This window comes from Prionailurus bengalensis, chromosome E3 (genome assembly GCF_016509475.1).
Source record: "Prionailurus bengalensis isolate Pbe53 chromosome E3, Fcat_Pben_1.1_paternal_pri, whole genome shotgun sequence".
NCBI classification, from domain to species: domain Eukaryota; kingdom Metazoa; phylum Chordata; class Mammalia; order Carnivora; family Felidae; genus Prionailurus; species Prionailurus bengalensis.
The window spans coordinates 19,714,173-19,741,431 of record NC_057357.1 but is presented as its reverse complement, the minus strand read 5'-3'; the positions used below and the strand labels follow the sequence as shown (position 1 = coordinate 19,741,431).

The 27,259-nt window shown below is 53.7% G+C and overlaps 1 protein-coding gene across 1 annotated transcript in view; it reads right to left on the bottom strand.

The window, feature by feature from the left end:
• The window catches only part of GSG1L (GSG1 like), a 206,502-nt gene that overhangs the window by 107,201 nt on the left and 72,042 nt on the right, over positions 1–27,259 (bottom strand). The window lies entirely within an intron of this gene.

The window sequence follows — 27,259 nt, the reverse complement described above, 5'->3', positions numbered from 1 at the left end:
CCCTGAGAAGACCCTCATTATGTGTCCCTTGGTCCTTCCCCGGCTCTTCGCTCCCGGGCCCAGTTCTAAGGACAACGAAATCCTTGTGAGTAGAGAGAAAACTAAACAAAGACCAGGGCTCGGGTTGTTTAGGGTCCACCTCACCCCAAGGAGAGGCAGCTAATTGGATTCCGTTCAGCTGACCACACGCTTCCTGCTGACACAGGGCTGGTGGCCGAGGCTCAGGGGCGGGCTGGGTCAGGGGGCCCTCGGAGCAGTTCACGGCCCAGGTGGCGGGAGTTTGACCTCAGCGGCTTTGATGCCCATCAGAAGCCACTGTCTGCTGAAGGCCGTCCTGGTCCCCGTCCCAGGAGACCTGAAGGCCAGTTCAAACCTCAGTTTAATATAAGCCAGAGACCGGCTAAGGGCTTAGAATCCAGTTATGGATTCGTCTGCCCCCTCTTAATCTTTCCTTATAAGAAAATGGTAATACATGCAGCGAATTAAGGACTGGGGACCCGGAACCTTGGTTCTCCGCCCTGACTGCAGGAGGAGCCTTTAAAAAATAATGGTGTGGGGGCACCTGGTTGGCTCAGTCAGTGGAACATGTGGCTCTTGATCTCAGGGTTGTGAGTTCAAGCCCCCCATTGGGCACGAAGCCTACGTTCAAATAATGAGATGGAATGGAATGAAATAATATAATATAATATAATATAATATAATATAATAATATAATATAATATAATATATATAACATAACATAATAGTGAGGGGGGGTGGCCTTACCTCAGACCTATTGCACCTGCATCTGTCAAGGTAGGACACAAGGCACCTGTATTTCTTTAAATTGCCCCGGGGTGGGGGCACCTGGGTGGCTCAGTTTGTTGAGCATCCGACTTTGGCTCAGGTTATGATCTCGCGGTTTGTGAGTTCGAGCCCCGCGTCGGGCTCTGTGCTGACAGCTCGGAGCCTGGAGCCTGCTTCAGATTGTGTCTCCCTCTCTCTCTGCCCCTCCCCCGCTTACATTCTGTCTCTGACTCTCTCAAAAATAAATAAACACTAAAAAAACATTTTTAATTACCCCAGGGTGCTTCTGAGGTACAGCCAGACTCAAGGGCCACTTCGCTAGTGGGTAAATGTCTCCTTGCTGGTGTTGGAGGGTGGAAATCATAGCGTGGGGGGTGGAATGACACGGACCATCCTCCCTTCTGGTAACAGCTGCCCGGGTTTTCCTTAGAGAACCACCCTTCTCCGCCGGCCTCAGTCTTGTGGTTGGAAAGATCTCGCCCCCAGCCCCAGGGATGGCCACATGAGCCAGGCCTGGCCAATTAGAGGCTTGCATTTTCCCAATGACTGTGATCGATTCAGAAAGGACAAGTAGCCAAAACCATCCCAGGGAGAATCAGCCTGAGGCTTTTGTGGGTGCTGCCGAGGGAAAAAAGCTCTCTTCCTTCTGGGATTGCTGCACGTGGATGCACCAGCAGCCATTTTGCTACCTTCTGGAAAGAATCAGCTCCAGAATGAAGCCACAATGGATGAAAGCCGACAGCTGACAAGAAATCGATGTAGTCTGAAACCTGGATCTATCCGTGCCTGAAGGTGGATTTTCGGTCGCTTGGACCCATACCTTCTCCTTTTCCTTTCAGCCTGACTGAGTTATAGTTCTGTTGTGTGTGGTTTTTAAAAGTCTTGACTATTGCCGTGGTTATTGGTACATCTGCCCCCTGACAAGCTGGGTGCGGTGACCCAGCACTGAATGAAGAGTGGGTGGGCAGGGTCCCAGCTTCCTTCTCTCTTCCACCACCCTCTCTTTTCCTGCTCTGATGGGTCTCCTACAGTCCAGATTACCCCCGAGAAAAGACCCTCTGAGAGAAAGCGGTAGCCAAGCCCCTGCATAGCTGGCACCCTATGTGTGCCTCACTCTGAGTGTGTCAGAGACCTGGGTCTGAGCCCAGCTGCACCTCTTAGCCAGGACCAGGACTTGCACGCCTCTGAGACCGAGGGTCTCCTAAACTTTGTCCGCTCAACCCCTCATCTTAGTCCCAGCCTGCTCCTGTGACTTGGGGCGGGTCGCGTGACCCCTCTGGGCCTCCACATCCCCGTGGATAAGCCCTAGTGGTTTTCCACGCCGCCCAGCCACTGTTGAGGCTGCTCCGATAGCTTTTCTAGAACACCTCACTGACCCCACATGGTTGGCCGCCTTACCTCCTTTGGGTGTTTTGTTGTTGTTATTTCTTTTAAGAGAGAGAGAGAGAAAGAGAAGAAGGGAGAGGGAGGGGCAGAGACAGTGAGCGAGAGAGGAGAGAGAGAATCCCAAGCAGGCTCCGCAAAGCAGAGCCCAACTAGGGGCTCGATCTCACAAACCATGAGATAATGACCTGAGCCGAAATCAAGAGTTGGACGCTTAACAGATGAGCCACTCAGGCAACACGTGCCCGGCCCGTAGTAGGTGCTCAGTCAATGTTTGTCGACAGGGTGGATGGATTCGATTCCCACAAGCCCCCTGCGAGGTAGGTCAAATTCTCATCCCCGGAGTGATATCGTTATCCCTGAGAATTCAACGTGTAGGAGGCTGCTAGCACATAGTAGGTCCTCAGCTGGGGTGGTTCAGAACCGCCCTTTTCTCGATTTCTGTAACGGTTTGAGGAAGGAGGGCTTGGGGGGGGGGTCTCGTCAGTGTCTCCCGGGTCACTCGTAATCCAGCAAACAATCTGACATCTGCTCCTTCATTTGGGTTCTTCACAGGGCCAAGCAAAGGTCAAGTTCCCCACTCAGAGCTGCGGCGGAAGGCTGAATAATCAAGGCCAGGACAAAGCGGACGAGCCTGGACTTCTTTCCAGCACCACGTCTGGCCTGTGGCCCCTGAGGACTCAGCCACGTGGATGCCCTGCTCTGACCTCAAACCCCCTGTGTCCAGGTGGGGGGTCTCTAGCCGCCTCCAGCCCAGCCCCCTTCCCAGCCCCCCTGGCCTCTCTCCTGGTGGAAGGCACACAGTGCAGAGGACAGGAAGAAGCAGTTTCCAGAAGCGGAAATCCGAGCCTGAGGCACACGGGTAGAAACACTCAGAGGCACCACTGATCCGAGAACTGCAAAGGAAGGAGGCAAGGAGGCGTCCCTCTGTGCTTTCTACTCCCCAGACAGGCAAGCACGAGCTGTGGGGGGAACAGGCTGGCGTTAATGTTGCAAATAAACAGACCCTGCCCTACAGCCCCGCAGTCCTGCTCCCGGGCTCACGCTCCAAGGACGTTCGCACACGCGTCCTCAGGAGCGCGGGCCTGAGGACGCTCCCTGCAGCCACATCCGCGGTGACAGGGAGCAGAGAACAAGCTGGGCGTCCATCTCTGGGACAGGACATCAAGCAGCACAGGGAGGAGACGCTCGGCACGGAGCGTCGGGCAGGTGTTGGGTTCGGGGCGCACGCAGCCGCGTGGAAATGGAAACACGAGGTGCCTAACGGGCACTTCGGAAAAGAGACCCATAGCACACAGTGGGATCGACCGCATCACTGTTCTCGGCAAATATTCAGCCCCCTGACTCGCGGGGCAGAATGCGCTCCCCCACCGTACCGACCTGGGGCCTGGCCACGTGCCTTGCTTCGTCCACTGGGAGACGGGCAGACGTGGCTGTGCAACGTTCCTCAGCTGAGGCTTACGGGGCATCACAGATTTCCCTCCCGTCTCTTGCCCTTCCCCCAGGGAAGATGCTGATTCCAGAAAGACAGGAGACGCGGGGCGGGACCTGAACCCAAGTCTGGAAGCAAGCCCAGTCAGCCCACTGCCCACAGCAGTGACCCCACTCAACTCACAGACCCGCAAGCAACGATCGTCCTTGGGACGCCTGGGGTGGCTCAGTCGGTTGAGCGTCCGGGTCTTGGTTTTGGCTCAGCTCCCGATCTCACGGTTCGTGGGACTGAGCCCCGCGTCCGGCTCTGTGCTCACAGTGCAGAGCCCGCTTGGGATTCTCTCTCTCTCTCTCTCTCTCTCTCTCCCTTTCGCGCTTCCTCTCCCCTACTCATGCTTGCGTGCTCTCTCTCACACACACAAAATAAATAAACAAACATTTGAAGAAAGGACAGTCCCTGTTTTTGAAAGCCACTGAGTTTTGGCGTGATTTGTTACAGAGCCTTACCGCAGAAATAGCTAAAAGTAATGGACATAATCGTGACCTCGATTTAAGATAGACAAAAGCGACACCTTTGTAAGAACACCTACAAACATAACTACATTAAGCAGAATCGCTAGTAGGGAAGAGAGGGGAAGGGGAGGGGGATAAAGAGAAATGAATAGATCGGTCGGGCGCCTGCAGACCTGCGCGGACACCTGGTGATCACCGACTTGAACTAAGAGGAATTCCAGCTCACTCTTGTCCCCTGAGTTCCTGCCTCGCCTAACACAAGTCCGTGGGGACAGAGACCTGAAAGAGTCCCCGGTTCGTGCTCCATACATACTTGCTAAACCGATGACTTAAGGTGGAGAATCTGAAAGCTTCTGTGAATTCTCAGGAACCAGAACCCCCTTCTGGAAGGCAGTTTCACATTATCCTGCCAGGATGTAAACCTCAAATGCCTGGGGTGGCGTGGGGGGGGGGGCGGTCTTCGTCACCTTTATCTCACAGGCTCAGACACAGGTCCGAGGTCCCCGCACTCAATGCCAGATCTGCTGGACGAGGAGCCCCTATCTTGAACCCGGCCCACCCTGCTCCCTCCGCGGGCGTCAGTACAAGAGAATAAAGGATGTGGAGTGAACTAAATTAAATCCTCCTCACCGTCTCAGCCAGTTTATTTGTCAACTTTAATCCGAGAGAGACACCGATGAGAACTCCACGGGAAATAATGAGACAGCCGAGGGGAAGGCTCACCGCGGCCAAGTGAGAGCCCCCCACCTTCTCCCGCTACCCTCCAGCTCACTGGATTCTGGATGAACCTCCAGGGAGGGATGCCACCGAGGTGCGGGAAGGGAAGGAGGGCTCAACAGGTGAGCTACGAGTTTCATTTCCAAAGAAACCCGAAGCGGAGCAAACCCGGAGCGAACAGCAGGGGCCCCACCACGGAACCCCGGCGTGCAGTCCGGTCAGCCCTGGGCCAAATCCCGACTCCGTCACTTGGTGGCCGGGCGAGTGCTGAGTAAGATACTCAGCTTCTCTGAGCCTCGGTTTCCCCGTGTGTGTAAAGAGGGCAAGAAGAGCCCCTACTTCAGCGGGCTGTTGGGAGAATTAGAGGAGATGGTCTATGCTCAGAGCACCCACTGGGGGAGCGCTGAATGAGGCAGGTGAGACCGTGCCCTCCCGGAACCCCAGTGTCTTGTGAACACAAGACAAAAAAAACAAAAGTGCACACATACAACAAGGTTGTCCCAGGGATCTGTGGAAGCGGTAAGACAGGACGGCTAGAGAGGAGTCTTTTTTTTTTTTTTTTTAAGATTTTATCGGGGTTTTTTTTTTTTTTTTTGGAAGTTTACTTTTTTGAGAGAGAGAGTGACAGCAGGGGAGGGGCAGAGAGACAGCGAAAGAGAGCATCCCCAGCAGGCTCCCGATGCGAGGCTCGAACGCGTGAACTGCGAGATCACGACCTGGGCTGAAACCAAGAGTCCGACGTTTAACCGACTGAGCCCCGCAGGAGCCCCTAGGAGGGGTCTGTGTTAGTGCCGTTAAGGGAAGGCTTGTCCAGGGATGGCGCTGAGATGGGGCCTGGGGCTGAGAAGGAGCCCATCATGCAAAGGGTTAATGGAAATGGGGCTCAGGAAGAGACCCCACTCCCAATTTCGACCCCCCTCCCCGACCAGGAAGGGGCAGCCAGGGTGGCTGATGGGAAAAGCCCCACTTCCCCGGCTCCTCACCCCGTGATGGGGGAAGGAAGGGTTCAGAGTCAGCACCCGGGCTCTGCTTGGGTTTTTATTCCTGGTGCCAAATTGCTTCTAAAAAACAGGTTCTGACTTCAGGCTCCTTCCCCCTGGAGGCTGTGAAACATGGACGTTGTCAGACTCTCCGCTGCGCACTCACGCGGCGCCGGGCTCCCAGCCACCCTGCAGACACAGGTATGCAGAGGGCATGCCCGTCAGGCCCTCCACGAGCTCCCTGAGTTTCGGTGACCACTGCTTCCCCCTCTGTCTGGGGACAGCTGTGAATCAGCTTTCAGAGCTCAGATCGGATCACACCCCATCCCCCAGCCACAGGAGCCCTGCCAATCACTGCCCCCCCTCGGGGCACAGCTTCCTGATGAAACTGACCACTGTCCTGTGTGACCCGCCCCCTGCCTGAGCCCATGGGATGTGAGCTGTTTCCAGCTCGGAAACTGAACCAATCAGATTCTCTCTCCTTGAGTTTTTGAAGTGGGGCCCAGAGACTTAATTAAGTGCTGGAAGGTTGGGACACTACCACGGGGCCATGGACATCGGGTAGGGGTCGCCACAAGAAAAGTGAGAAGCAGTTGTGCTAAGGGATAGAGTCAGACCCTGGCCAGCCCCCTTCTCACGCCCCAAAGTTCTGGTCTTCTAATACTTCCTCTCTGGACGCTGCGGGGTGGTCCTCTCAAAACCCCTTGCTAGGGGCGCCCGGGTGGCTCAGTCGGTTGGGCATCCGACTTCGGCTCAGGTCATGATCTCGCAGTCCGTGGGTTCGAGCCCCGCGTCGGGCTCTGTGCTGACAGCTCAGAGCCTGGAGCTCCTGCTTTGGATTCTGTGTCTCCCTCTCTCTCTGACCTTCCCCCATTCATGCTCTGTCTCTCTCTGTCTCAAAAATGAATAAACATTAAAAAAAAAAAAAAAACAAAACCTTGCTAGATCCGCTAGTCTGAGCAGGCTTTCGGTCCTTGTAGCCAATCTTTCTTCTTCTCGAAAACCCCCACCAGTCCCCAATCCAAAAGTTGTGCCAAGGATTTAGGAAGTGCTGTCTGCATCACTGCCCTGGTATGTCCCACTAGGAGAATGATCTAGATGTAAATGATTGCCTAAACGGTTGACAAGGGAGATGGTCTCCCGAGGGGGCGGAGGGCCACGCAGGACGCCCATTGACTTCCCAGAACGCTCTGCCTCCCAAAGGCTTCCAGAGAGCCTTGGCAGGGATGGGCGCAGGCGCCCCAGTGGGGAAGGGAGATCTTGTCCGGCTGGGCCAGAGCCCTCCGCAACAACCGCTGGCCAGAGCCACAGAGGGCTCCACGGTCCTGTTCAGTACAAGAATAACAAGGCAGGGAGGAATGGGCAGCTCGGAGCCCAAGGTACGGATGTCAAATCCCGACAGCAAGCGAGCAGAACTCTCCCGATTCTGCTTTGTTCCTGACTTCTCTGGCAAGGAAGCATCTGCAAGCCGGAACCCTGCTAGGACCCTCCGTGGGGGATCCGCAGGCCCTTTGTGGACGTGCAGTGGGGAAGCCTGGGGGACCAGAGAGGAATCAAGTCCCTGAAAGCAAGGATGACATTCCAATTTCAAAAAGAGCAAGAAACTAGAATCTGCAAACTAAAAGGCGGCAGCCAGTCAGCCAGATTCTTGAGTGAACTGGGGCAGGAGAACATGTTGAGACCTTCGCTGAGGTTTCCCACGGCCCTCCTGAAGCCCCTGTCCTTGGCCACCTGTATTCACTGCTGCAGGGGAAGGCGGGAGCTGTGGGAAAAAGCAAGACCGGCTCTCGGGCCTCAAGGACAAGGCTGCCGAGCTGCACAAGTCTGCACTTTTAAGTTCACACGTCGCAGTTTGTACTGTAAATGATGTATTTAGGAGGATGGAGGAAAGTCTGGGCCACCTCCCCTCTCCCCCACATCCTACGGTTAAACTACATTTCCCTACATCCATTGTAGTTGCCTGCAGCCTTAAGACTGAGTTTGGGCCAAAGGAATGTGGGTGGGGATGAAGTGAGCCGCTTCTAAGTCTGGCCCTTAGGGACCTCCCCCATCATCCTTCACCCTCTCGCCCCAGCCACTGGCTCAACAGAGAACACTCCAGAGTCCTGCGAAGGAAGGAGCCTGGATCTCTGGGTGAACATTTGGAAGGGCGCCTGCCACCAGAACACCCACATTGGAATCCATGTGAGCAGAAAATCCACTTTTATTGTGGAAAGCCCCTGAGATTTGGGGGGTGTCTTTCTTATGGGAGCTAGGGTTACTAAACAAAGATGCTGGAGTGGATCACTGAAGCGGGCCCCTGCACCCTCCCCCAACACACATACGCGCGCACAAGCCATCCCATAAGGGAGAGAGTAGCAGACTTTAGGAAACCTCAAAGCAGAAAGAAGAACCACTTGATCTTCCAAGGAGAGACAAGGACAGTAACAAGACTTGAGTTATGGTACGCCCAGCACCGTGCAGGGGCAAATGAATGCAAAAGGTCTCCAGACAAATGGATATAGAACAGCACTGGAGTGTTGTTCATGAGGGCAGAACTGGTGTGTGTGCAGCTAGAGAATCAGCAGAGCTACTGAAATTTTGAGGTCAACAAGGACCGAGTAGAATCTGCACAGATCAACATATATATCCCCAGTATCTGATACAAGGTAGAAGATCAACAAGTATTTACTGGATGGATGGATGGATGGATGGATGATGAATGGATAGGCAAATGGATAGATAAGTACATAGACGGTCTACAGCCATCACCCTGAACACACCTGATCTCGTCTGATCTCAGAAGCTAAGCAGGGTGGGGCCTGGTTAGTACTTGGATGGGAGATAGGTCATAGATGAATGGATGGATGGATGGATGGATGATGGATGGATGGATGGATGATGGATGGATGGATGGATGGATGGACATATGTAAGGATTGATAGGTGAATGGATGGGTAGATAGACAGATGGTTGCATATATGTATGGATGGATAGGGGGATGGATGAGTGTATAGACAGGTGGATAGGTATATAAGTAAGTGGATGAATGGATGAATAAGTTCTGGGTGTGCTCATGCTCTTAGAAGAAAACATAGGGGAAAACTTCATGACATTGGATTTGGCAATGACCTCTTGGATACGACACCAAAAGCACAGACAACAACAACAACAACAAATAAGGGCTCCTGGGTGGCTCAATCAGTTAAGCATCCGACTCTTAGCACACACTTCACAGTCATGAGATATAGCCCTCTGTCAATCTCCACGCTGGGCGTGAAGCCTGCTTAAGATTCTCTCTCTCCCTCTCCCTCTGCCACTCCCTGTGTGCACTCTCTCTTTCTCTCTTTCAAGAAAGAAAGAAAGAAAGAAAGAAAGAAAAAGAGAGAGAGGAGAGGAGAGGAGAGGAGGGGAGGGGAGAGGAAAGACAAAACAAATAAATTGGACTTCCTCAAAATTAAAAGCTTTTGCACACCATCAACAGAGCAAAAAAGCAACCCACGAAATGGGAGAAAATACTCGCATATTATAAATCTGATCAAGAACGATACCCAGAATATAAGGAACTCCAAGAACTCAACAACCGAAAAACTAACAACACAACTCAAAAACAGGCAAAGGACTTGACGTTTCTCCAGAGAAAGATATCCGAATGGCCAAAAACACAGGAACAGACGCCCAGCATCACCCGTCACCAGGGACATGCAAATCAAAACCACAGTGAGCTACCCTATCGCACGCATTAGGATGGCTATTATCAAAACAGAAAATGACGAGCGCTGGTGAAGATGCAGAGAAATTGGAGCCCTTGTGCACCGTACGTGTAAAATGGTGCCGTTGCTATGGACAGAATGGCGGCTCTACGAGCAAACACACAGTTATCGTCTGACCCAACAACTCCACTGTCGAGTATCCATCCAACAGAGCCGAGCAGGGGCTTGGACTGATATTCCTACCCCAGTGTTCACACCAGTATTATTCACCAGAGCCAAAAGGCAGAAACAACCCAAATGTCCATCAACAAATGGGTAAACAAGTGGTGATATATACGCCAGTCCACAGCAAAACATTTGCTCCCGACCCATGCTACCGTATGAAGGAACCTCGAAGACGTCATGAAAAGTGAAATCAGACAGACACAAGAGAGCAAGAAATATCGCATGATCCCACTTATATGAGGTGCCTGAAGCAGCCAAATTCTTGTTGTTGATGTTGTCGTTGTTGTTTTGTGTGTATGTGTGTGTGCGTGAGGGAGAGAGTACAAGGGAGGGGCAGAGGGAGAGGGAGAGAGAATCTCCATGCCCAGCACAGAGCCCAACGCAGGGCAAAATCTCACAACCTCGAGACCACGACCAGAGCCAAAATCCAGAGTTGGACACCGAGCCAACTGCACCACCCAGGCACCCCTAGAGTAGCCAAGTTCTTAAAGACAGAAGGTGGGACGGTGGTTGCCAGGGGTCAGAGGGTTGAGGGAATCAGGGGGTTAGTGGTTAACGGGTACAGAGTTTCAGTTGGGGAAGATGTAAAAGCTCTCTAGAGATGGGCGGTGGCGACGGTCGTACAACAACATGAATGTGCTTAACGCCACTGAGTTACACGCTTAAAAATGGTTAAAATGGTAAATTTCACGCTACGTATATTCTACCGCAATAAAAAAAAAAAATTCAGAGCTTCTGTTCCTCAGAAGACATCTGTGAAAAGGTAAGCCGCCAAAGGAGAAAAGGAGTTTGAAATACCTGTAAGCCACAAAAGATTAAAACATGTAAAAAAAATTTTAAACTTATATAAACCAATAAGAAAAAGACAATCTAATGGAAACATAGGCGGGAGACGTGAACAGGCACCACAAGAGAAAATCCAAATAGCCATAAACATGAGAAGATACTCAACCCCGTTAGTAATCACGGAAGTGCAAATTGAAAACCACAGTCAGATACCATTCCTCATCCATCAGGTTGGAAAATGTTTAATATCTGATAAAGCTAAATATTGTCAAGGAGAGAGCAGTGAGAATTCTCATACCCCGTTAGTGGGCGTGGAAACTGGCACACCCAACCCACTTTGGACATGGGGAAGGCCTTGCCTTGTAAAACTGTGGATACGCCAAGTTGACCAAGCAAGCCCTCGTCGAGGTAAACACCAGAGCGGTGATTCTCAAACAGGAGCGGTTCGTCAGAGGGCTTGTCAGACAGAGACTGCTGGCCCCAGACCCAGAGTTTCTCGCTCAGGAGTTCTGGATGGGGCCTGAGAGCTTCCACGTCTAACAAGCCCCTGGTCTCAGGATCACATGTGACGAACCAGCAGCATTATTCATAATAAAAACAGAAAAGAGCCCACTAAGAGAATCCACTAAGAGTAGAATGAACAGGGGCGTGTGGGTGGCTCAGTCGGTTAAGCACCTGACTTGGGCTCAGGTCATGATCTCACAGTTCATGGGTTCGAGCCCCGCGTCGGGCTCTGTGCTGACAGCTCCGAGCCTGGAGCCTGCTTCGGGTTCTGGGTCTCCCTCTCTCTCTCTGCCCCTCCCCTGCTTGCACCCTGTCTCTCTCTCAAAAATAAATAAATACTACAAAAAATAAAAAAGGAAAGAAGTAAAAAAAAAAAAAAAAAGAGAGAGAATGAACAAACAGAAGAAGGTTTAGTCATAACGTGGAACATTACATAGCAATGAAAATGCACAAAACACAGGTCGCTATATGATTGCTATAGACCGAAGGTTCGTGTCCCCGGAAATGATATGTTGGCTTCCTACCTCCCGGCGTGATGGTACCTAGAGGCGGGGCCTTTGGAAGGAGATTAGGTCATGAGGGTGGAGCCCTCGTGAATGGAGTTAATGCCTTATAATCCCCCAGAAAGCTCCCTAACCCCTTCCACCACCAGTGAGGGCACTGTGAACCAGAGGCCATGTGGTCTCTCTCTCAACCACTTAATTCTGCCATTACAGCGCAAAAGCTCTACCCACATAAGACAATGGGTGTGGCTGCGTTTCAATAAAACTTTATTTACACAAACAGGTGGTGAGCCATGCTTTGCTGCCCCCTGCGGTGCCCTTAAGCCAGGCAGTGATTACTCTCCTCTGGGCTGAGTTGACCCCACTTGTGAAGAAACACATTGCCAGGGGGGCAGGGCGCCAGCGACAATCTCTGTCTCGACCTCAGTGGGAATAAAGTTTTCGCTGGACAATAGATTACTAAGCTACATGTTTGTATTTTAGGTATGTTTCTGAACTGTGCTATCTTTCTCAATTTTAAAAAGTTTCAATAAATAGGGGCGCCTGGGTGGCTCAGTCAGTCAAGCGTCCAGCTCTTGACTTTGGCTCGGGTCACGATCTCACGGTCATGAGATCGAGCCCCGCTTCTCAGGCTCCACGTTCAGCGTGGAGCCTGCTTGGGATTCTCTTTCTCCTTTCTTTCTTCTTCACCCCTGTGTGCTCTCTCTCTCTCTCTCTCTCTCTCTCTTTCTCCCGGAAATAAACAAATAAACATTTAAAACATTTTTTTAAGTCTCAAGAAATAAATAAAAGATAAAAGATAGTATAGCCATACAATGAAATATTATTTGGCAACGAAGAGAAATGAAGGACCGACACCTGCTACAATGTGTACGACCTTGAAAACATATTACGTGAGAAAAGCCAGACACAAAAGTCCTCACGTGACACAATTCCATTCATATGTGTCCAGAATTGGCAAATCTACAGAAAGCAGCCCACGGGTTGTCTAGGTCTGTGGGGTCTGGAGGATTGAGCGGGGGGGGGGGGGGGGGGGGGGGGAGGGGGGGGAAGAAGGCTTAAAGAAACAAGATTTGTCCTCGGGGTGATGGAAATATTCTAAAATTCATAGTGGCAATGGTTGCACGTTCCTGAATGTACTGAAAACCACTGAGCTGTACGCGTTTAAGTGGGCGAATTGCATGGTAAGTACTCATATCTCAACAAAGCTGTTACGGGAAAAAAAAAAAAATTGAAAGTTAATGAATCCAATCGACAGCCTGTGTCCTCGCCACCGGAGACGGGCCAGGCAAAGGGGCACAAGTGCCGAGTCCAACCAGACACCGGCTTTGGAGAAGCCACCTGTGCGTCCTCCCGTCTGCAGAGGCACCCCATCACCGCCCCCCACGTCACGCCTCCATCAGCCTCTGGCAAAACGCGTGCTGAAAATCCGAAGCCCAAGAGGCCGGAGAGACTGCGGACAAGCAGGGGCCAGGGCATCCCAGCCAAGAGACGCCAGGCTTTTTAAACGCAACATGAGATTTCAGGCAAAAGCCTAAAGGAAACAAAGCCTGTAAGAGTCGGGCTGGCCCGGGGAATCCACACCAGGGCTGTGGGAGTCAGTTCCCGGGCAGCTAATCGGGGCAGAGGCTTCAGCCTTCTAGAACCTTCCTGTTGAAACGGCTTCTCTCTTGGGTTTGTAGTTCCTAGTGGCTTCGAGGCGTGGGGAGGGTTTCAGGGGGCTTGAACCCCTCTGCTCCCCAGGCAGGCAAAAGGCAGCACATTCGGGGGTTTCTGCGTTGCATCCCAGGCCTTTGCGGGGCCTCCGGGGAGCCCGGCAGATGGCTGCAAATGATGAGGCTGGAGAAGCCAGCAGATGGGATGTGTGAGGAGCAGAGGGTGCCGGGAACAGGCACGGCCGCGGGGCCCCTCGGCTGCTCCCTCCCTCCGCTCCACACAGTCCCCGACAGCTGTGAGCCTGTGGGGCCGCCTGGCCGGCTCAGAACACACAGCAAAGCCAACCAAAGACTTTTCTGGGCCTCAGAGGCAGAAGAGGGGCCGGGAGGCCCCAGGCAGAGCGGAAAGACCTGTGAGGCGTGGCAGCAGCAGCACGGGACTGAGGGATGCATCGCTTTGCTGTGTGACCCCGGGCAAGTAGCACAACTTCTCTGAGTCTGTTTCCTTGGGTGTAAAACCAGAAATCACAGCACCTACTCCAGAGAGCTGTCGAAAGAATTAAACGAAACAAGGGGTGGGGAAGTGTGTAGCAGTCATGGGATCCTGGGATTTTTTTCGAGAAAGGTTAGTCGAGTAGAAATTCATGCAAATTGAGTTACTTTCCGAGTTAGCTTTCTTGCTGACTGAGCTGAGCTGGGGAGCTGGGGAAAAACACCACAGAACATTCAAGCTGCGTTGACCGGGCCAGACCCCAAGCCAACCAACCCCTGGCACAGATGATGCCATTTGATGCTCAGAAGGATCCCCCAAAGGAGATGCTATTATCCCCATTTTGGGGATGAAGAAAGTGAGCCACCAAGAGGCTGAGTGGCATGCCCGAGGCCCCCAGCCAGTGAGGCAGAGTCAGGATTTGAATCCAGGGCCCACGCTCTGCATGAGCACTGCCCTCGGGAGCTCTGTGTTTCAATCCCAGCTCTGCCAGCACCGGGACCGGAAGCGAGTTTCTTAACCTGTCGGAGCCTCAGCTTTCTGTCCCGAAAGGGGGGGGGGGGTGATAGTAAGAATACCTACTTTGCGGGCCGATGAGAGGATCAAACGGTACGACATGCCTGGAAGGGACCAGTATGCAGCAGGCGCTCAATACGTGCTCACTGCGTCGCCAGGGCTGGCCCCATTTCTCAAGAGTACTCAGTTGGTACGCTCACTGTACTCAGTCCATGGCAGCCACGGAGAGCTTTTCCCTTGGGGCCTCAGTTTCCTCATCTGCAAAATGGAGCAGGTGAGATCAACTCCCGGGGCCCTTCCGACCTGGACGGTGTGTGCGTTGAGGCTTGAGCTCCCTTCTTGGGACAGGAAGTGCCACAACAAAGACGCAGAGGAGGGTGCATGTGGTGCGAGCGCCCTGGGGGAATCACGAGTGACGTTCCCACGCGGTGTGATGGCTCTTTCTTCCTCCCCGGCCCCCGTCTGGCCAACACGTAACTTGTCCTCTTTCATTAAGACCTCAGTCCTTCCCAGTCCCGACTCGTTTTAAGATCCTTTTCTATTTTGTTTGTTAATGTTTATTTATTTATTGTGGGGGGAGGGGGAGAGCACAGGCAGGGGAGGGGCAGAGAGGGGGGAGAGAGAGAATCCCAGGCAGGGTCTACGCGGTCAGCACACAGCCAGGCGTGGGGCTCGAACTCACAAACCGTGAGCTCACGACGCGAGCCGAAATCAAGAGTTGGACTCTCAACCAGCTGAGACACCCAGGCGCTCCTCTTTTCTATCTTTTTTTTTTTTTTTTTTTTTTCAACGTTTATTTCTTTTTGGGACAGAGAGAGACAGAGCATGAACGGGGGAGGGGCAGAGAGAGAGGGAGACACAGAATCGGAAACAGGCTCCAGGCTCCGAGCCATCAGCCCAGAGCCCGATGCGGGGCTCGAACTCACGGACCGCGAGATCGTGACCTGGCTGAAGTCGGACGCTTAACCGACTGCGCCACCCAGGCGCCCCGCTCTTTTCTATCTTAATACCTCATCTTGAGGCAGTAAGTGGAACGGTGCCATTCAAGGACTGCGGCCCGCGGGCCCGGGTTCCCACCCCGCCCTGCCGACCCATATGGTCTTGGGTAAGATGACTTAATCTCTCTGGGCCTCAGTTTCCCCACCCATGACTCGGTGTACCAGCAACCCACACCACATCAAGCTGCTGGGGGCGCCGCTGGGTCTGGCATGTTGGCCAAATGGAAAAAAATGGGCGAGGGGGGTATTATTATTATTTACTCTGAAGCATCTTGGAAAGAATAAACACTCACACTAAACTGTGAGTTGACAGATACCATTACTCGGGACGAAGCTTTAAAAAGTAGGCTTTCTAAATGAATCGGTGTAAAAACAAATAGTGAATAATAATTTTTTTTTGGGGGGGGGGGAAGTACACAGCCCAAATTGGAAGGCAGGGAAAAATGAAAATGCTGGACCCGTTGTTAGAAAACTTATTAAGAATTTCAAGACAGTGACCGTAGAGCATTAAACCAAATGTAAAGCCCTTCTATGCGTGGGACCTTATGTGACTATATGGGTCGCATGCCCATGAAGCTGGCCATGTTTTTTTTTTTTTTAACGTTCATTTATTTATTTATTGTTGAGAGAGAGAGGTAGAGAGCAAACAGGGGAACGGCATAGAGAGAGGGAGAGAGAATCCCAAGCAGGCTCCACGCTGTTAGCACGGAGCCCGAAGCTGGGCTCGAACTCACAAACCGTGAGATCATGACCTGAGCTGAAACCAGGAGTCTGACGCTCACTCAACTGAGCCATCCAGGCGCCCCACGGCCATGGGTCTTTATCTGGACAGGGGTATGAGCTACATGCGTGTGTGCACTTCCTGAAACTCACTGAACTGTACATTTAAAACCTATGCAATTCGGGGTGCCTGGGTGGCTCGGTCGGTTAAGCGTCCGACTTCGGCTCAGGTCATGATCTCGCGGTCTGTGAGTTCGAGCCCCGCGTCGGGCTCTGTGCTGACGGCTCAGAGCCTGGAGCCTGTTTCAGATTCTGTGTCTCCCTCTCTCTCTGCCCCTCCCCTGTTCATGCTCTGTCTCTCTCTATCTCAAAAATAAATAAATGTTAAAAAAAATTTTTTTTTAAACCTATGCAATTCACTGTGCCTAAATTATACCAATGAAGTAATATCGATGAAAACAAGGAAACACGACAAAACAGAGTCACAAATCCCCAGCTCATACTAGGCAGAGTGGTTCAGTGTTGAGGTGTAGGTATAAATTGTATGTTCAATGTTTTCCTTTAACCTGGCCTATGTATCCCTGGCCCCTACGTACAACCGTACGGGATGTGTACTGCCCAACCCCACGCCATTCGCGTAGACTCCGGTACGAACCGTGACTCCTAGACTCGCACAGTGAGTAACCTGCACAACTGAACGTGGTGAACCTGATTTGTAGCTGTATGTCTAACCTCACTTGAAGGAATCATCGTGGGTCTAAAGTGAAAAAAACGCTTTGCGGACGCAAGACCCGGGCTAAATCGAAGGGCCTTGTTGCAAATTCCATTCCGAGGAGGGGTCCAGGAAGAACCAGCCCATGGAAAGACTTTTCTGGGTTCTGGAAAGGAGCCAGCATCCTTCAAATTCTGCAGGTCCCGTGCAGCTCAGCAAACCGTATCCCCTTTCCCGCCCCGCCCCCCCCTTCCCCCCCCGCTGAAAATCTCTGCTCAGACAGGCAAAAGGCTGGATTGAAGCGTCCAGGCTAATTTCTCACACCAAAGTATGATAAGACACGGAGCCATTTAGAAATTTAAATTACCACTGTTTACACTTAAGAGGGTCTTCTCACCATGGAGAAACTGTTTCCAATTACGAAACACGAAAGCTGGTCACCGTTTGGGGTTAATACGACGCTCTCCGAGAGAGTGAGCAGGCAAGACTACCCAGACACCCAATTACCTAGAAAGATAATCTTGAATAATTGGAATAAGAGCAAGAAAGCAATTACTCGATGTTGTGATCTCCAGAAGCAGTCCTCCACCAGCCGTCGGGATGCAATCACCTTTAATAAGAGCGCGTAATTAGAGGAATCCAGAATTTCAGGACAGAAAGTGACAGATCCGCCACTTGAGAACGAGGGAGGCGAGAGGACCGTTTGTGGGGCTGGAGAAAATGACACCGGCGGGTGGTGGGAGGGACGGGATGGATGAGAATGGGTGGGTGGGGTGGCAGGGTGGGCAGGCTGCTGCTGCTGAAAAGACCTCAGAAGCCTGGGGGGGTGGGGGGGGGAGCCTGACTCTAACCTAAATGTGCTGTGTGACCTCGAGCAAGGCATTTAACCTCTCTGGGCTCCACCTTCCTTCTTCCTTTCATCCCTCCAGTAACCGTGGGTTGTGCATCTGCCTCATGGGACTCTTGTTCCAGGAATGACAGCCCCTGGGGCCCCTTATGCACCAGTCGTTCGTCCTTCGGGACCCTCCCTGCTTGGCACCCCTCCCACACGGCCTACCCAGACTGTCATGAGCCCCTTCCACAGCCCTCTGGGCCCCCGGGTCCGCAGATGTGAGTCTCCTCCTCGTCGGTCCCCCACTAGAAGGCTCCACAACAGCAGGGGCTGCGGGTGACCCCCCCCCTCACTGCCCGAGATCCTGGCACACAGCCTGGCACCGGAGGATACCGACCACCGGCCTGCGGCAAGGGGGACAAGGTCAACGTGGCCCGTCCCCGAACACAAGGGTGCGGCCTGCCCTGCCTCCGAGAACGGCACCCGGTGAGGCGGCCTGTGTTACGAGTTTATCGAGAACGGCCAGGAGAGAACCTCTCCCTTTAGGATTCCAGGGCTCTGCTGGCTCCACAGATGACCAGGGCCATTCAGATGATTGATGAGTCCCCACCTCAGCCAAAGGGCTGCAAGAATGATCTCAATATTGTCTGGGAATGGCAGGTGAGAGGGAACAATGGACGTGTCAACCATCGGGGCTGGTCCCCTGTCTCTTTGTGTCCCGAAGTCTCCGCGTCATGGGATGAAAGCATCCGACCTCTCCTTTTGCCAGGCCCCGGGGCCACAGATAGGTACCCGGGAATTTGGAAGCAGGGAGCAGAAGTAATTGAGGCACTCTGGGGGCAGGGGAGGACTCTGCAGAGGCGGGACCTTTGGGCTGGCTCGTGACGGTTGACAGAGAGCTCCCTAGGCAGACAGAGCGAAAAGATCACCCGGGATTAACGCACAGGCCCGGGATGCGCCGGCCACCCGGCGTGCTGGGGCTGCAGCCAGCAGGCTGACCTGCGCGAAGCGCCGATGTCAGATCCCGGGCAGCTGTGACTGTTGGTTTGTCCCCTTCCTTCCCTGCCCAGCGTGTTCTGATCTATGCACGTTTCAGTTCTATGACATAAATCAATGAAATGCACTAAATAAATTAAGTGAGCAGCAGAATTGTAAATCGATTTCAGACGCAGAACAGAGAGGTTCGGGGAACCAACAAGAGACTATTATAGAAACTGAAGGGAGAAATGACTCAGGCAAGACTCAGGATTGTGGCCGTGGAGCCACCACATTGTTACACGTCCCTGAAATATGAAACAAATGAAACCTACAAGCCTTGGAGAATGTTTCACCAAAAAACTGCCGGCTGGTGGCTGCCAGAAATCCCAGCTCGCTGGGAAACGCGAGCAGGGACGACTGGGCAGCTCAGCCCAGGGGGGTCAGGGGAGACCACAGACTCTTGAGTCAGGATCCAAGTTTCCGAACCCAAACGGGTCACCCAGGGTCTGTAACATGGACCTCCCTACCGTCCTTCGTTCGACAAACATGTGCTAAACTCTCGCTGTGTGCCAACCCCTTCTGGCTGGGGCATGGGGGCCGTCAGAAGGACAAGACCCAGTGCCTGTCCTCTGGGAGTGTCCAGTCTGATGGAGATGATCTCAATGCAGAATGACGGGTGTTCTTGGGACCAGTCACCGTGGGTATCTCTGGGCTCAGGGGTGGCTTGGCAGGAAATGTCATGTCTAAGCTAGGTTTTGAAGGATAAATAGAAGTTTTCCGAGGTCCACAGACCAAACGGAGGGAACAGCATATGCAAAGGCACAGAGGCCTGACAGATGGCGGAGAGCTCGAGGGCAATGGATGCAAGTGGAAAGACAGGGCTGGAGCCCAGGGTCCATGTCAGAGACGGTAGGAAGTGGAGTAAGAAAGGCAGACCAGACCACAAAGGGCCACGGACCCCATGTTGAAACATCCTGGGATATTTAAGTTTGGGAGCCAGGGAAAGGGTTCAAGCAGAACCCTGATACGGTGGGATTTTTCACTTCGGAAGGATAATTTAGAATTCAGTGTGGGAAACTGACGTTTTCTTGAAGCATCACATACAGACGGAAAAAGCGCATCTATCGCAACGACACGGCTTGATGACTTCTCGTAAACCAAACACATCCGTGTAACTAGCACTCAGACCGAGAATCGGAACACCGCCAGCCGCCGGGGCCCTCCGCACGTCCCCCATTCAGGCGTCGAGGGCAACCGCTGTCCTGACTTCCCACAGTCTAGACTCATCGTGCCCGTTTTCCAGTTTTACCTAAGTGGCATCGTCGTAGGAGGTATTCTCTCGACTCTGGCTTCTTCTGCGCAAACCCACGGTGTAGACTGTCCACTCCCCTTGCCGAATTGTGCTCCACTGTGTGTGCTGATGGGGACCGAGGAAGAGCAGATAGGAGCTGAAGGGTGCAGGCTTGAAGGCCACTATGGGTCACGGGAGGCTCCGTGTGTTCCTTCATTCATTCGCAGTGACAGCCCATCGACCTGTGAGGGACAGCTGCCAACTGGGGTGTAGGAACCGGGGGCATTCCCCACATGACACCGTGACAGGTGACTTGGGACCAATCCTTACCGGGGAATACCGTTAATAAGCTAAAGGGAGGAGAACCCCAACATCTTCCCGGACTCTCAGAACATCATTCCGCCTGCCTTTTCCAGTGGAGGGTGGATTCTTTAGCCTCTGTCCGAGCCCCTCCCCGAAGTCTGCTAACCATTTTTAGCCCTCTCCCCACCCGTAGGGCAGAGACTTTTTTGCCTCATTCGTGTCTACACCGCCAGAGCTTAGCCTAGAGCTTGCCACGTAGTGGGTGCTCAGGAAATGTTTGTCACATGGAAGGGCGTGTGTGCAAATGACTGGCAGGCAGAGGCTGTTCAGTTGGCACCCGGCAAGGAAACCCACCCGAACATGTGGGTCCCTTTTGGAGAAATACATAGGTCGCTTTGGGGTGACAACGACCGGGGGAGGCTTTGACCTGCAAATCAATGAGTCTCACACACACACACACACACACACACACGCCCAGAAATCCGGCTGAGCCAATTCCAACACAACCATCCCCGAGGCTGGGGTCAGGCCCGGAGGTCCCCATGTGGGTAGTGTATTTCTTGCCTCGCTGATGTTGGCAGTGGCCGTGTGACTTGCTTTAGCCAATGGGATGTTGGCAGATACGATGCCAGCAAAACTCGAAATGTTTTTGTGCGGTTAGGCACCTTGCGTTTCTGTCCCCTCTACCCGGCCCCCAGAAGGAACACACGTGGAACAGACGTGAGCCCAGACCACATCCGGGAACCAAGATAACCCCCAACCACGGGAGCAAAAAGTAAATGCCGAATGCCCCTGCGCTCCAGGGCGGCTTGCTACCCAGCACGATGGTGGATGTGGCATGATTTCATGGTTTCTGAGTTCGAGCCCCACGTCCAGCTCTGTGCTGATACCTTGGAGCCTGGAACCTGCTTTGGATTCTGTGTCTCCCTCTCTCTCTGTCCCTCCCCTGCTCTCTCTCCCTCTCTCTCTGTCTCTCTCTTCCTCTCTCTCTTTCTCAAAGATAAACATAAAAATAAATAAACCTTGAAACTTTTTTTAAAAAGAATTATTATAATTTTCATACCAAGAGTATATACTGTTAAAATCAATGCTGATTTTTCATTCATTCAACAGGTGTTGTGAAGTACCTGTCAGCGCCAGGCTTCCCTCCTGGGCAGTGGGGACGCAATGAGTCACAAAGGAGACAAAATCCCTGCCCTTGCGGGGCTGACCGTGTTAATCAGGCGAGCACTGAATACACTGCAGGCAGTAATAAGTGATGCAAAGGCTTCCCTGAAGCTGGGACATTCAAACCGAACCCTGAATGACGAGGAGTTACCAGCTGTGCAGAGAGCTGAGCGAACAGGGTTCTGGGAGCAGGGAATGACAAGTGCAAAGGTCCTGAGGCACACACTAGTTTGGCTGACTCAAGGAACAGTAAGGATCCGGGGGTGCTGGAATGTGGTGACGGCAGGGGAGGGGAGAGCGCAGGAGACGAGCTCCAGAGGTACGGGGCCAGACCCCACACACCTTACAGGCTGTGATGAGAACGTGTGCTTTTTCTCTGAGTGTGACAGAAGCCAAGGGTGGGTTTTAAACAGGGATTTGCATGAGCTGACTTACGCGTTAAAAAAATCATTCTGGGGGCGCCTGGGTGGCGCAGTCGGTTAAGCGTCTGACTTCAGCCAGGTCACGATCTCGCGGTCCGTGAGTTCGAGCCCCGCGTCGGGCTCTGGGCTGATGGCTCAGAGCCTGGAGCCTGTTTCCGATTCTGTGTCTCCCTCTCTCTCTGCCCCTCCCCCGTTCATGCTCTGTCTCTCTCTGTCCCAAAAATAAATAAACGTTGAAAAAAAAAAGTTTAAAAAAAAATCATTCTGGCACAAGTGAATCAGGGGGCAAACATGGAAGGAGGTAAGCAGTTAAGAGACTGTGGCAGGAATCCAGATGAAAAATGGATGTGGCTTAGGCTAGTATAAAACAAAAAGATATTTCCCATGTGAAGCACAAAACTAAAATGGTCAGGCACAAACTGAGAAAAATGCACGTCATGCTAAAAATACTGATGACAGACAAATAATTTTCCAGGGGACAGGGTCGGGAAGCAAGGGACCAGAGGGTACTGGAGAAAATGGCAAAGAGGGGGTGCCATTCGTGAAGGGCCTGGAAAGTGTGACTATGGTTTGCCAGGCGGAAGGAGGTCAAGAAAAGAAGGGGAGACCTAGTCTGAGGACACCCTGAACTTGGCTCAGAGGTCTTGGTGCAGGAGGAGCGAGGAGTATTACCCAGTACACACCCACGTTCACACATGCATGCAAACATGTATGCATCCCTGCGCATATACACACATATCCACGCATGCGTGCACATTCACACATGGACACACACTGTGCATCTATGCACACGTGCACACAACATCCATGCATCGATGCACATGTGCACACGCATCCATGCACGCTCACACACCATGCATCTATGCACCTGCACACACGTGCGCACACACATCCATGCACGCTCACACATAAACACATGCTGTGCAGCTACGCACATCCATGCACGCTCACACATGCCCACACACCGTGCATCTACGCACATGCACACGTGCACACACACCCATGCGTCTGTGCACATGCACACACATCCGCGCACACACACACACACACGTGCACACACATCCATGCATGCTCACACACGAACACACCCCATGGCTCTACGCACGTGCACAGTCTCACCTGTGCACACATTTACATACCCCCATCCTCACACGCGCTCACCCACCAGCATGGAAGCACACCCGTGAGACACCCGTGCACACGCTCTCACAGCAGTACCTGCTCACGCATACACACACCGAGCCTTGACCACACACACACACACACACACACACACATTCACTCACTCGCTCGCAGAGTCTTGGAAGGCCTGGCGTATTTAAGAGCCAAAGGGCTCAGGTTCAAACCCAGCGTCCTAGCTGTATGACCTTGGGCGAGTCGATTCACTCTCTATGCCTCCATGAGGACTAGAACGAGTGTCCGCGTGTAACGTTCTCAGAACACTGCCTGGCACGTGGCGGTAAAAGCCAGTCCGGGTGAGCGTCGCGGTCATTACCGTATCCGGCAGACCAGAAGGGAAGTCCCAGAGGGGGCGGGCGCGGGGACGAGGAGCCAGGAGACGCGTGCGCTTTGGGGCGAGAACACACCCGGGCTCCAACACCCGCCCCGGACTCCCCGCGTGGCCCCGACCCAGCGCTCCGTCTCCGCAGCTCGGGGACCTCATCCGTGACACGGACAGTCACCGTGGGAGGCGGGCACAGGGACGGACCCGTGAGCGTCACGTTCCCGCAGGCCTGGGCGGGGGGGGGGGGGGGGGGGGGGGGGGGGGGGCGGCAGGCCGGGGGCGGGGGGGGGGGGCGGCAGGCCGGGGGGCGGGGGGGGGGGGCTCGGGGAGAGGCCACAGCAGCTGTGCGACAAACCCCGCCGATCTGAGGGGACAGCTGACACACCTGAGAGGCCGGGAGGGCGCGAAAATCGTTCTGCAGCTTGGCGGCAAAGCCAGCCCACTCAGCCTCCTTATAAACATTTTTATATGCGCCGCCAGAAGGTCCTTGACGTGGCCGCCAAGCCCTGAAGGGAAAATCACGAGGCCGGGAAAACACAAAGACACAATCTCCCCGGGGCCCTCGGTCCTCGTAAAAGAAGCAGGAACAAAGGTCGACTGCTTCCAGGAGGAGGCGTGAACGACCCGCCCACCGCTGGACACGGACACGCACGCACGCGTACCCGCTCCACAATGCTCACACAGGCACACGCACGCACGTGCGTGCTCACACGTGGACACGCACCCTCCACACGTGCTCACACGTGCACACACCCCCATGTGCGCTGGCACTTGGGTCACACGTATGCACACGCTCACATGGACGCTCACACGTGTACGCACTCCACGCACACGCGCACACATGCACACACACGTGCATGCTCACACTTGGGACACACCTATGCACATGGTCACATGGCCGCTCACGCGTGCGCACACACACGCACGCATGTTCACACTTGGACACACGTGCTCACCTGGACACACACATGTGTATGCACTCCACACACACTCACACGTGGACACACACACCCGTGCATGCTCCCACTTGGACATGTATATGCACATGCTCACATGGACACATATATGTATGTACTCACACATGCTCACACGTGCACACCCACACTTGTGCATGCTCACACTCGAGTACATATATGCATATTCTCACATGGACACACACTCCGCACGCTCACCCGTGCACACACACCCGTGCATGTTCACACTTGGACACACATGCACATGCTCACATGGACACACATGTGTACACACTCCACACATGCTCACGCGTGCACATACATACACTCCCATGCATGCTCGCAACTGGACACACATATGCACATGCTCACATGGACACTCACACGTGCACACACACACACCCGTGCATGCTCCCACCTGGACACATGTGTGTGTTTACACACACATGTATGTACTCACACATGCACACACATGCACACACATGCACGTTCACACTTGGACACACATATGCACATGCTTCCATGGACACATATGTGTACACACTCCACACATGCTCACACGGGCACACACTCATGCATGCTCACGCTTAGACACACATATGTACATGCTCACATGGACACTCACACGTGCACACACACATCCGTGCATGCTCCCACACACACGTTCACATGTGCACACACATGCATGTTCACACTTGCACACACATATGCACATGCTTATATGGACACACAGGTGTACACACTTCACACATGCTCACACGTGCACACACGCATGCTCACGCTTAGACACATATGCACATGCTCACATGGACACTCACGTGCACACACATACCCGTGTATGCTCACACTTAGACACACATATGCACATGCTCACATGGACACTCACACGTGCACACACACATCCGTGCATGTTCCCACTTGGACACATATGTATATGTGTTCACACACACATGTATATACTCACATGCTGACACGTGCACACATGTGTATGTTCACACTTGGACACGCATATGCACATGCTCACATGGACACACATGTGTATGCGCTCCACACATGCTCATGCGTGCACACTCACGCATGCTCACGCTTAGACACACATATGCACATGCTCACATGGACACTCACGTGCACACACATACCCGTGTATGCTCACACTTAGACACACATATGCACATGCTCACATGGACACAAGCGTATATGCACTCCACACGTGCCCACGCGTGCACACACACTTGGACACACAAGCTCATGCCCTTTCACACTCACACGCTCAGCCACCGGCGCGCGTGCGTGTCCACACAGGAGACACACGTGTGCAATACTCACGGGAGCACCTGATCGCACACGTGTACACTCGCCCTCAACCCGACACGCACACGCACGCTTACGTGCGCGCACACGGGCCGCGCTTCCCGGAAGCCAGATGCGGAGCACAGTTGAGCCCGGAGCTCCCAGGCCTCGGGGGATCACTGGCTGGGCGTTCTCGAGGGCCGCCCCCGGGGCCGGGCTCGCAAGATGCCACAGCCCAGGGGGGGCCGAAGCGTGGGCTCTGCCCCACGCGAGATGCGAGACGTAGGCGGCTTCATGCCTCTAAGGCTCCGATTCCTCACCCGTCAAGTGGGGCGAGTCTGTCAGCGCCCCCCAAGGTTGGGGGGAGGCTTCTTGGTTAACGCCTGGGAAGCACCTGGTGCGGAGGAACCGCTCGGTGAACGTCCGCTCCGTATTACCCAGTAGTATTCCTGGCGCTTCTGGACCTCAGTTTCAACTTTTCTTGGTTAAGTTTACTTACTTTGAAAGAGAGGCAGAGCACAAGCGGGGAGGGGGGGCAGAGAGAGAGGGAGAAAGAGAGACAGCATGACAGGGTCCGTGGTGTCAGCGCAGAGCCCGACGTGGGGTTCGATCCCTCCAATGGAGAGATTATGACCTGAGCCGAAACCAAGAATTGGAGGCTTAACCGGCTGAACCACCCAGGTGCCCCTCCTGAACTCGGTTTAGAAGCTGGGGCCCGGTTGCTCAGCTCAGAACTTCAGGGGTGGCCACGAGTAGCGGCCACATAGGGCACAGTCGCTGGGAAAGCCAAGGAGGAAACGGAGGAGGAAGTGCCCCCTGCCAAAAGGCTGCTCGGCGGGGGCGTCTGGGCCTCTTCCTGGGCCTGAGGGTCCCTGTCTCATGAGCTGCCACTTGGTTGAAGGTCTTCAAGGGGACAGTGTCTGTGAGACAGGAACATTAGCAGCCTCCGTGACATAGGTCCCCCTCACCCACTCCCTCTCTGCCATCAGCAGGGATGGGTCAGAGACGGACCCTCCAGTCCCCGAACCTCCGGACGCTGCAGGGCCACCAGCCCCACCAGCAAGAGGCACGAGTGGCCACAAGCCCCGGACAGGCACACCGAGATCCCCCTTGTTGGGACAGTTTCTAGCACTGGACTTCTGCCTCAGTTTCCCCACCCTGACTCCCAGAACCAGAGCCCTCTCCTCATCTCTAGGCTGTCTGAAGACACCTGCACACGTCTCCTCTCCTGGCAGCCGTCCTCCTTGGGCAGGGGTGGGCAGGCGGGGAGGCGGCCGCACCCCTACGTCCCTTCGGCAGCGAACCCTCCAGCATCCATTCTCCTGCTCTTCCATAATAACAAAACCCCTGACTTCGCTGAGCACATGGTTGCCGGGATAGCGATCTCATTTCCCAGCTTCCTTTGCAGCTGAGTCTGGCCCTGGGATCATGTTCTGGCCAAGGACACATGAGCAGGTGCTGCGGGCAGCTTCTAGAAACCTTGGAATTGACAGCAAGCTTTGCCCTTCCTCCTTTGCGCCCTTCTAAGTGGCTTCCCAGAAGGCAGGTGTGACCACTGGAGCACCAGCCGCCATCTGAGACCATGAGGACAAAGGCACAGAGATGATGGAGAGGGGCAGCAAGGTTCCGGATCCTGAGAGCTTCGTGGGGCAGAGCCTCCCTGGATTGCCTACTTCCAAACTTTTATAAAAGCAAGGCACATTTGTCCTTTAAAGCCAGCTACTGTGGATCACCGTTCCTGTGGCTAAACTTAATCCTGACTGCTGTGCTCACCCCACAGGATGGCCGGCCCCTGACCATCCTACCGGAGCATCACCGGGGGGCAGAATCTCTGTTCATGGGCCCCACACACCAGGGAGTCATCTCTGCACAGTGACTGGGGCCTCCCCACGCCTGTTGAGATGACAG